The 15,169-nt window shown below is 41.2% G+C and overlaps 1 protein-coding gene across 25 annotated transcripts in view; it reads left to right on the forward strand.

Annotated features, from left to right (window-relative positions):
• USP49 (ubiquitin specific peptidase 49) overlaps positions 1 to 15,169 on the forward strand; it is a 104,522-nt gene that overhangs the window by 23,706 nt on the left and 65,647 nt on the right. For 11 of the 25 annotated variants that reach the window (XM_074038080.1, XM_015449407.4, XM_074038088.1 and 8 more), the window contains one exon: positions 2,861 to 2,934. The exons of 3 other annotated variants lie outside the window; for them this stretch is intronic. The gene's annotated coding sequence lies outside the window, so the exon portion shown is untranslated. Of the gene's footprint in view, positions 1 to 286; positions 446 to 1,514; positions 1,595 to 2,860; positions 2,935 to 15,169 lie in introns of those variants that run through there. 11 more of the 25 variants (XM_045390851.3, XM_074038077.1, XM_045390850.3 and 8 more) reach the window with 3 other exon arrangements.

Genomic DNA, 15,169 nt, shown 5'->3' on the forward strand with positions numbered 1-15,169 from the left:
ATATATGTAACAGCACTTAACTGTGTTTCTGGCACACATTAAACACTGTTATCAGTGTTGCTGGCTATAATAATAATCATCACCATCATCATCATTGTTATTATTTGGCAGAATAAGAGTAAATTGGGTAAGGTTTCAAGAATGGATTTTCTCCTTTTCAAGCCCTGAAAATTGCTTTAAACCAAAGGTAGATAAAGGAAGAGAATTAAACCTTTGTTGATCATCAGCTATGTGCCAGGCAGTACACTGGTGTTTTACTTGCGTTCTCATTTATTCCTTACACCAGTGCTGTGAAGTAGATTAGAAAACAGGCTCGGAGAAGTTAAGGAAGGTCTTGTAATAAATGGACACCATGATGATGACTGGTCTCTGTTACTCCACATCATGTGCTCTTTTCTTGCATGAGCCAGACAGCCCCTGAGAGTTCAGCATGTTTCAGTAACAGGTAAGCTTGGAATATGGCCTCCTAACTTTGGGAACTTCCTTTCTAATGACCGTTTAAAGGAATGTCATCCACATTTTTAGTTAGTTCCTACTGTAGTGATTTGTTTTATGTCTGTAATTTCAGTTCCCACCCATTTAAAAGTATATTGCAGTAGTGTAAATGATATAAGTGGGACCTGGATAGAAAATATTTGAACTGTGGAATCTTATTAATACTTTTCAGTATTGAGCTGATTTATTATAATTTCCCAGTGTTCAAGATTACCATCGTAATTATTGAAGTTGCTAATCTTCACATTTATTAATATAACTTGCCTAGGGCTTTAAGCCTAAACTCCATATGGTTACGTACATATCCTAGGTGCTACTTGGTATGGAACTGATTATTATAGTCAGCTTTGAGGGAGCATCCCAAATTAATTGGAATAACTTGGTTTTAAATGTAATTAAGTTAACTTTAAATTTTTTGGTGTTCTTATATTGAAAGTAGGGTCATTTGAGGGACATTTTATGGATGTGAAACCCCTATCCATAAAGTGTCATCTTAGCTTTTCATGGATATGGTTGCCTCAGAACCCCCAACCTAGAACTAGAAGTTGTAAGCTTTCCCTAAAAATATTTATTTGCTGGGTTTCATGATCTTGTAACCTCTTATGCTTCCTGGGACCTACTTTCTGGCCTCATGCCACTGATTTGCACCATAGTGCACCCACATGTGAAACTTGGCTCCCTCTTTGATTTTCAGAAAGGCACTATTCACACAGGGCATTTGCAGATTATGTGTACCTACCTAAAGAAAGGGGCAAAATAGAGGTGGAGTGAGCCTTACTTTGCATTAATGTAAACAACTTCCCTAGTAAAACATTCCTGTTCTTAAAATGTTTTCAGACCTCCCTTGACCCAAGAGCTTCACCCCCACCTAATCCCGGCTCTGCTCCATTATACTAACTCTTTTCTTCTTATTCTTTCCCTCTCCTCCTCATTCTTCTCCCCATTCCTTTCAGCGATATAAAACCGAATTCTTCCCTGTCTAATGCAGAGCAATTTCCCTTTCTTGACAACCATTCTAGGATCTTGACAGCCAGCCACTCGGCAGCGAACCACCTACTCCAAGGGAACTGTACATGAGTGATGGGAGCCCATATTATGGGTACATATTTTCTTTTCTTTTTTTTTTTTTTTTTTGAGATGGACCTCACTCTGCCGCCCAGGCTGGAGTGCAGTGGCATGATCTCAGCTCACTGCAAGCTCCGCCTCCTGGATTCACACCATTCTCTTGCCTCAGCCTCCGGAGTAGCTGGGACCACAGGTGCCTGCCGCCACGCCCTGCTTTTTTTTTTTTTTTTTTTTTTTTGTATTTTTAGTAGAGATGGGGTTTCAAGATGTTAGCCTGGATTGTCTTGATCTCCTGACCTCATGATCCGCCCGTCTTGGCCTCCGAAAGTTCTGGGATTACAGACATGAGCCACCGCACCCAGCCGGGAACATATTGTCTTTTTTCTTTTTTTTTAAAAAAAATATATATTCTCCAATTATAAAACTTTTAATTAAAAAGTAAATTTTAATGTCGATAATGCAAACTTGTTAAGGGCAGAAAGATAACACATAAGGCTGTCACTTCACACTTGGAGGGTTGCACAGCAGGCGCACAAAGGCGCTCCTCACTTCCCAGACAGGGCGGCGGGCGCCTGGCCGGGAACATATTTTCTTAAAGTTTCTTCCAAGAGGAAATCTGTGTTAGCTGTTAGGGTGACACAATAGAGAATCTTCTTTCCTCTTACAGTGGTGGCCCAGCTTGCCGATCTCAAGCTTAATACTGAGTCCTGCTTCCTGAAAAAGTGTCAGAAACCTTAAACATTCTTATACATGTAATTTGTCCAAATCATAAACTCTAGATGTCTTTGGCTAATATATTGTCCTTGTGTACAGAATATATACCGCTTTTAAAGAAGCATGCCGCTTACATATAGGTCATAAACCCACTTAGCACAAAAGAGTCACCTCATTCCATCTTGTTATTTTATATTTCACTTACGCTAAAATAATTTTAGCTTTTGATATTCAGGTATTTTTGTTACCATGAATTTGTGTGTTTCTTTTCTGAGTTTCAGATTGTATGCAAATATAATGTGTAATTTTTAAGACCTAAAATAAATGCAGAAGTGCGTTTTTCAGGAAGTAAACCTTTAATACTTCCATTGATCAGTCTACCCATAAGTGACTGACTCTTCGGTTACTCTTAGCTAAAAAGAAAGATCACAGTTTTTTTCACTCTTACATCAGTTTTAAGGACTTGTCGGGAGTTTAATACATTGTAATATACTGGTCCTTTTTTGAATTTGTAATTACAATTCATGAAATTGCTTTTTTCTTGCCGTGTATTAGCCCAGCCTTACAGATGGTTTCCCACTTGTAGGTAATAGAGAAGAGGAAACCTAACCAATGACTGTGGAATAATATGGAAGAAGATGGAAAAAACTTGTTTAATGGGTAAGAAATAAAAACTGTAATAAAACATTATTAATGAAAGCTATTTGTAATAATAGTATTATGTGTGGCTGAGGTTGGCATACTATGAGGGTAACTGATCAGTTACTGTTTGTCTTACTCCATTCTGAACTTTCACCGCTTACTTTCATCTTAACCTTGTGAATTTTTTAGTACCACGAATTAACTTAAGCTATAAGGGGACACAGCCATATTTGAAGTTAAAATGGGATCTAAAGACCAGCAACCATACTAAAACAAGTCTAGGATAGGTCTTGAAACTTATTGGTGGCAAGACAGAGCTCATATCTGTCATGACCTGTCAAGAATAATTATCTACCCCTTCTTTTTCTCCAAATGCTATCATTTGCTATGTTCGTCCCACCACGGGGATCCTGTTCATTTGAGCAAGTGCAGATGTGTGTCTGGTGGTAATCAAATATAATTCTACTTTGGGAGGTTGAGGTGGGAGGATGACTTGAGGCCAGGAATTCTTTTATTTATTTATTTAGTTTTGAGATGGAGTCTTGCTCTGTCACCCAGGCTGGAGTGCAGTGGTGTGATCTCAGCTCACTGCAACCTCTGCCTCGCGGGTGCAAGCAATTAATTCTCTTGCTTCAGCCTCCTAACTAGCTGGGACTACAGGCATCTGCCACAACCCCTGGCTAATTTTTGTAGAAACGGGGTTTCATGGTGTTGGCCAGGCTGGTCTTAAACTCCTGACCTCAAGTGATCTGCCCACCTTGTGCTGGGATGTGCCTCCCAAAGTGCTGGGATTACAGGTGTGAGCCACTGCGCCTGGCTGAGACCAGGAATTCTAGACAAGCCTGAGCAATATAGCAAGACCTCATCTGTACCAAAAAATAAATAAATAAAAAGCCAGGTGTGATGGCTAGCTACCTGGGAGGCTAAGGTGAGAGTATTGCTTGAGCCCAGGGAACTGAGGCTGCAGCGAAGTATAATCATTCCACTGCCCTCCAGCCTGGGCAACAGAGTAAGACCTTCTTAAAGAAATGGGATTCTACAGAAAGCCCAGTAAAAGGTTTGACTAAGTTTATGAGATATAAAATTTTTTTAAATTATGCAAGTTTATACATTCATGTCAATAATTTAAAACTACCAGATAACTACAATTCTCTACCTGAATCTTACCCTCCTCCCAGAATCTATAAGTATATGGCATGTATTTGTGCAACCTTCTTTGCCTAGTGGTTAAAAACATGGACTTGGAGCCAGACCATTTTTAACCAGTCACTATTAACTTGACATTTGGGCATGTTATCTCTGTGCCTCAATTCCTTGGATATAAGGTGAGGACAATAAAATGCTATCTCATAGCAATTGATTTGTTAATCCATATAAAAAACTTGAAATAATGTCTGGAACGAAGTAAGTGTTCAGTAAATGTTAACTATGATTCTCATATGTATCCCAATTAGCATTTTTATGTACCAGCCATCTACACATAAATTTTTCTCTGATACATTCTAAGAGTTAAACCATCTCAGATAAGGTTAAACATGGTGGCAAAAGCTTTTTAGTTTTTTTCATGAAAAATTTTCTTTTTGACTTCATCTCTAAGTATGCTGCTAGACTATGTGTGAGAATAAAGTTCTATACCTTTACCTTTTACTGTATATCTTATGGTGTATATGATATTTATAGGCCGGGCGCGGTGGCTCAGCCTGTAATCCCAGCACTTTGGGAGGCCGAGATGGGCAGATCACGAGGTCAGGAGATCGAGACCATCCTGGCTAACACGGTGAAACCCCGTCTCTACTAAAAATACAAAAAACTAGCCGGGCGAGGTGGCAGGCGCCTGTAGTCCCAGCTACTTGGGAGGCTGAGGCAGGAGAATGGCGTGAACCCGGAAGGCAGAGTTTGCAGTGAGCTGAGATCTGGCCACTGTACTCCAGCCTGGGTGGCAGAGCGAGACTTCGTCTCAAAAAAAAAAAAAAATATGATATTTATTTATAAATAAACAACTATCTTCAGGCTAACATAGGTTCATCTTGCCTGTAAAGGTGTCTTGTAAAGCAGGATACACAATTCTCTTGTTTCTAGATAGCTATGTCAAATGCTGTGTTGTGTTTCTGTCAATCTATTTTGAAGGATGTGCCTTCTTGAGTTTTTTTTCTTTTCTATTTTTTTTTTTTTTTTTTGAGATGGAGTCTTGCTCTGTAGCCCAGGCTGGAGTGCAGTGGCGCAATCTCAGCTCACTGCAACCTCCACCTCCTGGGTTCACGACATTCTCCTGCCTTAGCCTCCCGAGTAGCTGGGACTACAGGCACCCGCCACCACACCAGGCTAATTTTATTTCTGTATTTTTAGTAGAGACGGGGTTTCACCGTGTTAGCCAGGATGGTCTCGATCTCCTGACCTCGTGATCCGCCTGCCTCGGCCTCCCGAAGTGCTGGGATTACAGGCGTGAGCCACCACACCCGGCCTCTATTTTTTTTTTGAGATAATCTTCCTCTCTTTCCCAGACTGGTATGCAGTGGTGCAGACTTGGTTCACTGCAACTTCCACCTCCCATGTTTAAGCAATTCTTGTGCCTCAGCCTCCTGACTAGCTGGGATTATAGGTGTGTGCCACCGTGCCCAGCTAATTTTTGTATTTTTAGTAGAGATGGAATCTCGCTATGTTGGCCAGGCTGGTCTTGAACTCCTGGCCTCAAGTGATCCTACCTCGGCCTCCCGAAGTGCTGGGATTACAGGCATGAGGTACTGCATCCAGCCTGAAGTTTTGTTTTTTTTTTTTTTTTTTCCTTTTTACACACAGGATCATAGTAGTTATTTTATTTTTTATTTAATTTAAAGAGACAGAGTCTTGCTGTACTACCCAGCTGGCCTTTAACTCCTAGACTCAAGTGATCCACCTCTCTGAGCCTCCTGAGTAGCTGGGACTATAGGTGCCCACCACTGTACCTGGGCTAGAATCATAGTAGTTTTGATCATATTTCTGATACTGTTTGTATGGCTTGTCAGCACTTTCTTAGGTGGTATAGACAATTAACTATTTTAAGAAGGAAGAACACTTAGAAACAGTAATCTATTTTTATTGTTTCCTGTTATCTCAGTGTTCAAAAAAAAAAAAGACTAGGAATAGAAACAGGCCAGGCGTGGTCGCTCACGCCTGTAATCCCAGCACTTTGGGAGGCCGAGGCAGGTAGATCACCTGAGGTGAGGAGTTCAAGACCAGCGTGACCAATATGATGAAACCCCATCTCTACTAAAAATACAAAAATTAGCCAGACGTGGTGGCGCATGCCTGTAATCCCAGCTACTTGGGAGGCTGAAACAGGAGAATTGCTTGAACCCAGGAGGCAGAGGTTGCAGTGAGCTGAGATTGCGCCACTGCACTCCAGCCTGGGTGACAGAGCAAGACTCTGTCTCAAAACAACAGCAACAAAACAGAGAGAAACAGTAATCTCTTTTTAGTATTTCCCTCTTGAATTGCTCTGGATTAGATTAGATTATTATGGACTATTCTATCTGCTGTGACTATAGATAGTGAGGCTATTTTAGAAGGCTAAAATATAAAAACAAGTTGGCTGGGCACAGTGGCTCACGCCTGTAATCCCAGCACTTTGGGAGGCCAAGGCGGGCAGATCACGAGGTCAGGAGTTCGAGATCAGCCTGACCAACATGGTGAAACCCCATCTCTGCTAAAAATACAAAAATTAGATGGATGTGGTGGCACATGCCTGTAATCCCAGCTACTCAGGAGGCTGAAGCAGGAGAATTTCTTGAACCCGGGAGGTGGAGGTTGCAGTGAACCAAGATCGCGCCATTGCACTCCAGCCTGGCAACAGTGAGAGACTCTGTCTCCAAAAATAAAATAAAATAAAAATAAATAAATAAAAACGGAAGTTAACATTTACTAGTATGTATTGTGTCTCAGACAATGTTTTAAGTGCCTTACTCATTTATTTATTATCTCATTTAATCCTGTCACTTATAAGGTAGATACTGTTACTGTCTTCATCTTAAAGCTGAGAAAAGTGAGGTGCAGATTGATTAATTTGCCCAAAGTCACATTGCAAGTGGCAGCTTCAGGATTTAAACCTAGGCCTATGCTATTGACCAGGGAGTGCTGGCCTAGTTAATAACTCTTATAAGGTTTACTATGGTTGTGAGAATTTAAATAAGACATAAAAACCAAATATCTCCTGAAAAAGTCACCGTAACTATTGGGTTTTGTTTGCCTGTGTGAAGAAGAATTTGAAATCTTGTATTTTAAGTATGGGAAACATGATATGAGATGATTATTCATAAATAATTATTTTTCTTGACCGTGCTTAAATGAATATTGCTGTTTTGCTTCATTATGAATCATTTATAGTATATAGAAATTACCTAACTAAAGAACAACATATGTTTAGAAGGGATTAGAGTTGATTTGTAGATTGCCATTTAGCTGCTATTCATAGAAACATGCAGACAGAAAGATTGAACTGCGCAGCAGTTTGGAACTGATTGATAATTGGAAATTGCTCTTTCATCCTGTTAAAGAATATTTGAGTGACAGCAGAAAGTTGTACAGCAGAGGAAAAGCCAGGAGAAAGGTGACTTACAGGTCATATCATTAGAATGTGATGGCCTAAAGAGTAAATGTGCATTAGCAATTGACATTTATATAGGAACTAGGAGGAAGTGTTGTATGTGGTTTTTGTTCTGGGGTCTGACTTTTCTTCAAATAGCAATTCATTTCTTGTTAAAATACGGTGAAGTACAGAGTGAGCGACAGTTAAAGTAACAACAAGTACACTAGTCAAATGTCTTGGCCCGCCTGTGAGTATGGTTGCAGGTAGTCAGTGATGTTTTCCTCTTTTTCTCTCCATGTTTTTTTACCCCTTTCCCTTGTTTGAGAATCTCTTCTGAATATTGATGAAAGTTATGGCTCTTATTGTACATATCTTTTAAAACAATGTCTTAAAGGGTGGTCTAGGGGCCCCTCAAGAACCTTTCAGGGGCTGATGAAGTTAAAACAATTTTCCTAACAATTCTAGAATTTCTACCCTCATTCTCTTACAAGTGTGCAATGAAGTTTTCCAGAGGCTACATAATGTACAATTGACTGAACGCAGAAGCAGATAGGAGAATATAGCTGTTTTCCTTAACCTAGACTTTAAAAGATTAACAAAAATGTAAAATAAGGCCACGCTTCTCATTAGATTTGCTGTGATAAGCTCTGTGGTTTCTTTCTATCTCAGAACATTGTAATGATCCCAGTGTGGGCTGAAAGTCATGATGTCTCTCCCACTGATAGGTACCAAACTCAGAATGTTGTTTGTATGAGTTGCTCCCAACTTTGGACAGGCCCTTTCATGTCCTTTCAACCTTTTGTTTTACAGTATTAACTGAACACCTACTGTGTTCTAGCCCTGTTCTATTAAAGCAAAAAAATCTCTACCATCATGGAGCTTATGTGCTATTAACAGCTTCCATTTTAGCCTTTGAGTTCTTTGCCTAGACACAGTTGCCTCTTTAGGGGAATTTCAGAGTTGATAGCACTAGTGTGTCTCAGTGGCTGAGTGCTGAGGATAGAGTGGCTTGACATTTTGCGAATTTTGATTGTTAAAAAAGGCACCACACAGGGCCGGGCACAGTGGCTCACGCCTGTAATCCTAGCACTTTGGGAGGCCGAGGTGGGTGGATCACGGGGTCAGGAGATCGAGACCATCCTAACACTACGAAACCCCGTCTCTACTAAAAATACAAGAATTAGCTGGGTGTGGTGGTGGGCGCCTGTAGTCCCAGCTACTTGGGAGGCTGAGGCAGGAGAATTGCTTGAACCTGGGAGGCGGAGGTTTTTCCGTGAGCCGAGATCGCACCATTGCACCCCAGCCTGGCGACAGAGGGAGACTCTGTCTCAAAAAAAAAAAAAAAAAAAAAAAAAAAAAAAAAAAAAAATAAAGGCATGCTTTGGAAGGTTGAGGTGGGAGGATTGCTTGAGGTCAGGAGTTCTTTTTTTTTTTTTTTTTTTTTAGACGGAGTTTCGCTCTGTCACCTAGGCTGGAGTGCTATGGCGCAATCTTGGCTCACTGCAAGCTCTGGTTCCCGGGTTCACACCATTCTCCTGCCTCAACCTCCCAAGAAGCTGGGACTACAGGCGCCCGCCCCCATGCCTGGCTAATTTTTTGTATTTTTTAGTAGAGACGGGATTTCACCATGTTAGCCAGGATGGTCTCGATCTCCTGACCTCGTGATCCACCCGCCTCGGCCTCCCAAAGTGCTGGGATTATAGGCGTGAGCCACCATACCCGGCGAGGTCGGGAGTTCTACACCATCCCGGGCAACATAGTTAGACCCTGACTCTGGGGGGGAAGAAAAAGGCCAGGCATGGTGGCATGCACCTATAGTCCTAGCTACTCAGGAAGTTGAGGCAGGAGGATAGCTTGAGCTCAGGAGTTCGAGGTTACAGTGTGCTGTAATCACATCACTGCACTTAAGCCTGGGCAATAGAGCAAGACCCCATCTCTTAAAAAAACAAAAAACAAAAAAACAAACAAACAAAAAAAAAACAAGCCGAGCATGGTGGCCTCATACCTGTAATCCCAGTATTTAGGAAGGCAGAAGCCAGAGGATTGCTTGAACCCAGGAGTTTGTTTGAGACCAGCCTGGGCAATATAGTGTGACCCGCTCTCCAAAAATAAAAATAAATAAAAACACAACAAAGGCACAACATGGTTTAGGATTTTTCAAATTTTACGTGGAACCCCAGAGTAACAATAAAGATGGGCCTGTCCTCTTATTATTGTGGTTGATTTTACCTTGTTTTGCTTTCAGAGTTAGTGCTAGTTTTGTCAAGAAATAAAGAAAATGAGGGCTGGGCGCGGTGGCTTATGCCTGTAATCCCCGCACTTTGGGAGGCTCAGGTGGGTGGATCACCTGAGGTCAGGAGTTCAAGATCAGCCTGGCCAACATGGTGAAACCCCATCTCTACAAAAAATACAAAAATCAGCCGGGCATGATGGCGGGTGCCTGTAATCCCAGCTACTTGGGAGGCTGAGGCAGGAGAATTGATTGAACCCAGGAGGCAAAGACTGCAACAAGCCGAGATTGCACCACTGCACTCCAACCTGGGCGACAGAGCAAGACTCTGTCTCAAAAATAAATAAAGAAAAAAGAAAAAGAAAAAAAGAAAATGAGATACCAATGGGTGTTAAATTTATTCTTTTTTTTTTATTATTTGAAGAAAAATATTCTTAAATGCATGAGATTTTCTTTTCTTGGTGAGTTGCTCCCCAAACCCTGTAATTTATTTAATAGACTTTTATACAAAAAGATATGACTTGGCTCATTAGATTGAGTCACTTAATACCGACTTGAAGGTTAACTAATATGGCTGTCAGACTCTTTGCTCACTGGCTAGATGTCTGTCTTATCACTCACTAACTTCAGCCATTTCTAAATACTGACAACTGGAATACCATTAGAATATTAATGGAAAAAGAAACTGACATTTAAAACATGAATGACCCAAATTTTTTTCCAAAGATTATTTTAAGTTTAAAATACACTTTAATAGAAACTTTTTTTTTTTAATTGGGTGGCATTTTGGCCTTCCCTTCATTGAAGGTATGAAAGGAGATTTTTTGTTTTGTTTTGTTTTGAGACGGAGTCTCACTCTGTCACCTAGGCTGGAATGTAGTGGCGCCATCTCTGCTGACTTCAATCTCCACCTCCCGAGTTCAAGTGATTCTTGTGCCTCAGCCTCCTGAGTAGCTGCAATTACAGGCATGTGCCACCATGCCTGGCTAATTTTTGTATTTTTAGTAGAGACAGGGTTTCACCATGTTGGCCAGGCTGGTCTCGAACTCCTTACCTCAGGTGATCCACCTGCCTCGGCCTCCCAAAGTCCTGGGATTACAGGCATGAGCCACTGCGCCCAGCCCTATTTTTTCTGTCCTTATGAATTTATGCCCTTTTAAAAACCCCTTTGTTGTGATTTTAAGAGAGAAAAGAGGTAACTATATTCATTCTGCTTTGTTTTACTGGAAGCCCAGGGTTTAACATATATTATCAAGTGCATGCAAAATACTAAGACTTGTGTTAGACATTTGGTCTTTTCTCTAATTTAAAAATCCCGTCAAATTATGTTGAGGTTTATGGCCAGGTGTGGTGGCTCAGGAAATCCTAGCACTTTGAGAGGCTGAGGTGGTAGGATTGATTGAACCCAGGAATTTGAAACCAGCCTGGGAGACACAGCGAAACTGTCTCTACCAAAAAAAAAAAAAAAAAAAATTACAAAAATTAGCCAGGTGTGGTGGCACATGCCTGTAATCGCAGCTGCTCAAAGGGCTGAGGTGGGATGGTCACCTGAGCCTGAGGAGATCAAGGCTACAGTGAGCTGTGATCATGCCACTGCACTTCAACGTGGGTGAGGGTAAATGAAAAACAAACAAACAAATAAATAAATAAATAAATATTGAGGTTTCGAAAATTCATTTACATTAATGTTCATCTAATTTTTTGAGCACCTTTTATATGCTAGGTACTATCACATACATTATTTTATATAATCACATCAACTCTGTGAGAACATTAAGACAAATTCAGGAAAGTTAAATAATAAATTTAAGTTATACTGTGCCTAGCTATTGGATATCAGATAGCTGATGTGGTTTTTAAGCAGGAGAATCAGTATAGAATGAAAATGCTGTTTTTGTTTAATACCATGATAATACTTAAGATTTACTGTAGTAGATCCAGAAAGATTGGAGGCATCAAGATCCACTAGCAGTTAAAACAGTAATAATGCAGGCATGCAGTGTAAGGACAGATTTGGGACAAGGGGATAGCAGTGGAAATGGGGAGGGTGACGAGGTTCAAGAAGTCAAGAAGCAAGGGGGGCATTTGAATTCATACTCTTAAATGAGCTATCATAACAGAGAGCCTAGACTAGGATCTAATACTCCCCTTTCTGAATACAAATTAGTAGGCTTTGTAACTGACTTGATTGTGACATGAATAAGGAGTTAAAGAGGAAGTCAGGTTTTCACATCAGGTAAATAGGAGTGCCATATCTAGAACTGGAGGAAGGTGGAAAGAAGTGCTGAATTAAGGAGCAGTTAGTACATTCAAATATTAAGCATGAGAGGCCGGCTTAAGCGTGAGAGCAGATTACAGGCTGCTGTGGCTCATGCCTGTAATCCCAACAGTTTGGGAGGCTGAGATGGGCAGATTGCTTGAGGCTGAGAGTTTGAGACCAGCCTGGCCAACCTGGTGAAACCCCATCTCTAATAAAAAACAAAAAAAATTAGCCAGGTGTGGTAGCGCATGCCCATAATCCCAGCTACTCTGGAGGCTGAGGCATGAGAATTGCTGGAACCTGGGAGGTGGAGGTTGCAGTGAGCCGAGATCACACCATTGCGCTCCAGTCCGGGTAACAGAGTGAGACTCTGTCTCAAAATAAAATAAAATAAATAAGTGTGAATTTTATGGTTGGTTAAATATATGATCATCTAACATGTCTTCTGTATTCCTTTGTTTTTTGATATTTGAATGTGCTGTAAACATATCATACACTATTTAAAAAATTGAGTTCATTAAATCACATTGTTTCCTTAATGTGCTCTTATTTTTAAGCTGATCTTTTAGTATTTTTAAACCTGTAGTTTGAGGACCGTCTTTTCCTTTTGAAACCATGTACTCTGATTTCATTAGAACACAAAATATTTTTACAAAATCAATTTTACAAGGTTGAGAGCCCAATAGAAAAGACATGAATTGACTGGACGCAGTGGCTCACGCCTGTAATCCCAGCACTTGGGAGGTCGAGGCGGGCGGATCACGAGGTCAGGAGATTAAGACCATCCTGGCTAACATGGTGAAACCCTGTCTCTACTAAAAAATACGAAAAAAAAAAAAATTAGACGGACGTGGTGGCGGGTGTGTAATCCCAGCTACTCAGGAGGCTTAGGCAGGAGAACGGCGTGAACCCAGGAGGCGAAGATCGTGTGACTGCACTCCAGCCTGGGCAACAGAGCGAGACTCAGTCTAAAAAAAAAGGAAAGAAAAGACATGAATTGACAGTTCACATAAAAAGAAAAAAGATAGATCAATATTCACTATAAAGATGTACAAACAAAATATATGTATATATTATTTTTCAAATGTCCTATTGAAACATATTTAAAGTTGTATCAGTCTCCAGTATTAGGGAAATTCATTCTCAAATACTGCCGGTGGGTAATTAGGGGGTAGTGTGTAAAGTAGCGTAACGTTTTGGAGGCCAGTTTGATGATCTCTATCCAAAATTTAAAAGCGTATATCCCTTGACACAGCAATTCATTTTCTGTAAATTATGTCATAGATGCACTTGTGTAAGTGTTCCATGATATATACCCAACCATATCTATGGTGTATTGTTTATAATAATGAAACACCAAAATGGCATAATTCTCTTCTCGTGGGGGCTAGTTAAATGCATTATGCACTTCATATCATAGGATATGCTACAGTCTTTAAAAAGAGTGATGTGGCCGAGTGCGGTGGCTCACGCCTGTAATCCCAGCACTTTGGGAGGCCGAGGTGGGTGGATTGCCTGAGGACAGGAGTTTGAGACCAGTCTGGCCAATATGGTGAAACCCCATCTCTACTAAAAATACAAAAAAATTAGCCGGGCATGGTGGTGTGCACCTGTAATCCCATCTACTTGGGAGGCTGAGGTAGGGGAATTGCTTGAACCAGGGAGGTGGAGGTTGCAGTGAGCTGAGATCGTGCCACTGCACTCCAGCCTGGGCGACAGAGTGAGACTCTGTCTCAAAAAAAAAAAGAGCAATGTAAAGCCAGATATATGGGAAAATGTCTAAGATATATTAAGTTAAAAAAGGCAAAATTTAGAATAACGTATAGGATACAACTTACATTAAGCATCATATTTCTAAATGCATAAAATATTCCTGGAAATGTGCCCCAGAATGATGCTCAGTTAACAGTAGTTACCTCTAGAGAGGCTACTGGAGACAGAAAGCAGCGGGAGAATACTCATAGAATTTTAATGTTCTATACTTGTATTGGGTTTTTTAATTAATTAATTAATTTATTTATTTAGATACTGAGTCTCGCTCTGTCGCCCAGGCTGGAGTGGAGTGGCGTGATCTTGGCTCACTGCAAGCTCCGCCTCCTGGGTTCACGCCATTTTCTTGCCTCAGCCTCCTGAGTAGCTGGGACTACAGACATCCGCCACCATGCCCGGCTAATTTTTTGTATTTTTGGTAGAGATGGGGTTTCACCATGTTAATCAGGATGGTCTCGATCTCCTGACCTTGTGATCTGCCTACCTCGACCTCCCAAAGTGCTGGGATTACAGGTGTGAGTTACTGCACCTGGCCCTGGTTTTATTTTATTTTATTTTATTATTATTATTATTTTTTGAGACAGAGTATCACTCTGTTGCCCAGGCTAAAGTGCAGTGGCGTGATCTCAGCTCACTGCAACCTCTGTCTCCTGGTTCAAGCGATTCTCCTGCCTCAGCCTCCCGGGTAGCTGGGATTACAGGCGTGTGCCACCACACACAGCTAATTTTTATATTTTAGTAGAGATGGGGTTTCACAATCTAGCCCAGGCTGGTCTTGAACTCCTGAGCTCAGGCAATCTGCCTGTCTCAGCCTCCCAAAATGCTAGGATTACAGGCATGAGCCACCGTGCCTGGCCGATGAGTTCTTTAAGAAATAATAATAATTGTCGGCCGGGCGTGGTGGCTCATGCCTGTAATTCTAGCACTTTGGGAGGCTGAGGCAGGTGGATCACGAGGGAGACCATCCTGGCCAACAGGGTGAAACCACATCTCTACTAAAATACAAAAAAAAATTAGCCGGGCGTGGTGGTGCATGCCTGTTGCCCCAGCTACTCAGGAGGCTGAGGCAGGGGAATCACTTGAACCGGGGAAGTGGAGTTTGCAGTGAGCCGAGATCGCACCACTGCACTCCAGCCTGGTAACAGAGCAAGACTCCATCTCAAAAACAAACAAAAAACTACAATAATTTTCAAGCATATAAAAATTGATAGTAATTTCTTAATATTGTCGACTATCTAGTAGTCAGTGTTCAAATTTCCTCATTTATCTCATTTTAAAAATCATTTGCTGATTTGAATTAGGATCCCAGTAAAGTTCAAATGTTGCAATTAGTTGATTTTTTTTTCTCTCTCTCTCTCACCTGCCTCACCTCCTCTCTCTCTCTCTCTCTTTCTCTCTCTCCCTCCCTCCCTCCCTCCCCCTCTCTCCTTCC

This window comes from Macaca fascicularis, chromosome 4 (assembly GCF_037993035.2).
Source record: "Macaca fascicularis isolate 582-1 chromosome 4, T2T-MFA8v1.1".
Classification (NCBI taxonomy): Eukaryota; Metazoa; Chordata; class Mammalia; order Primates; family Cercopithecidae; genus Macaca; species Macaca fascicularis.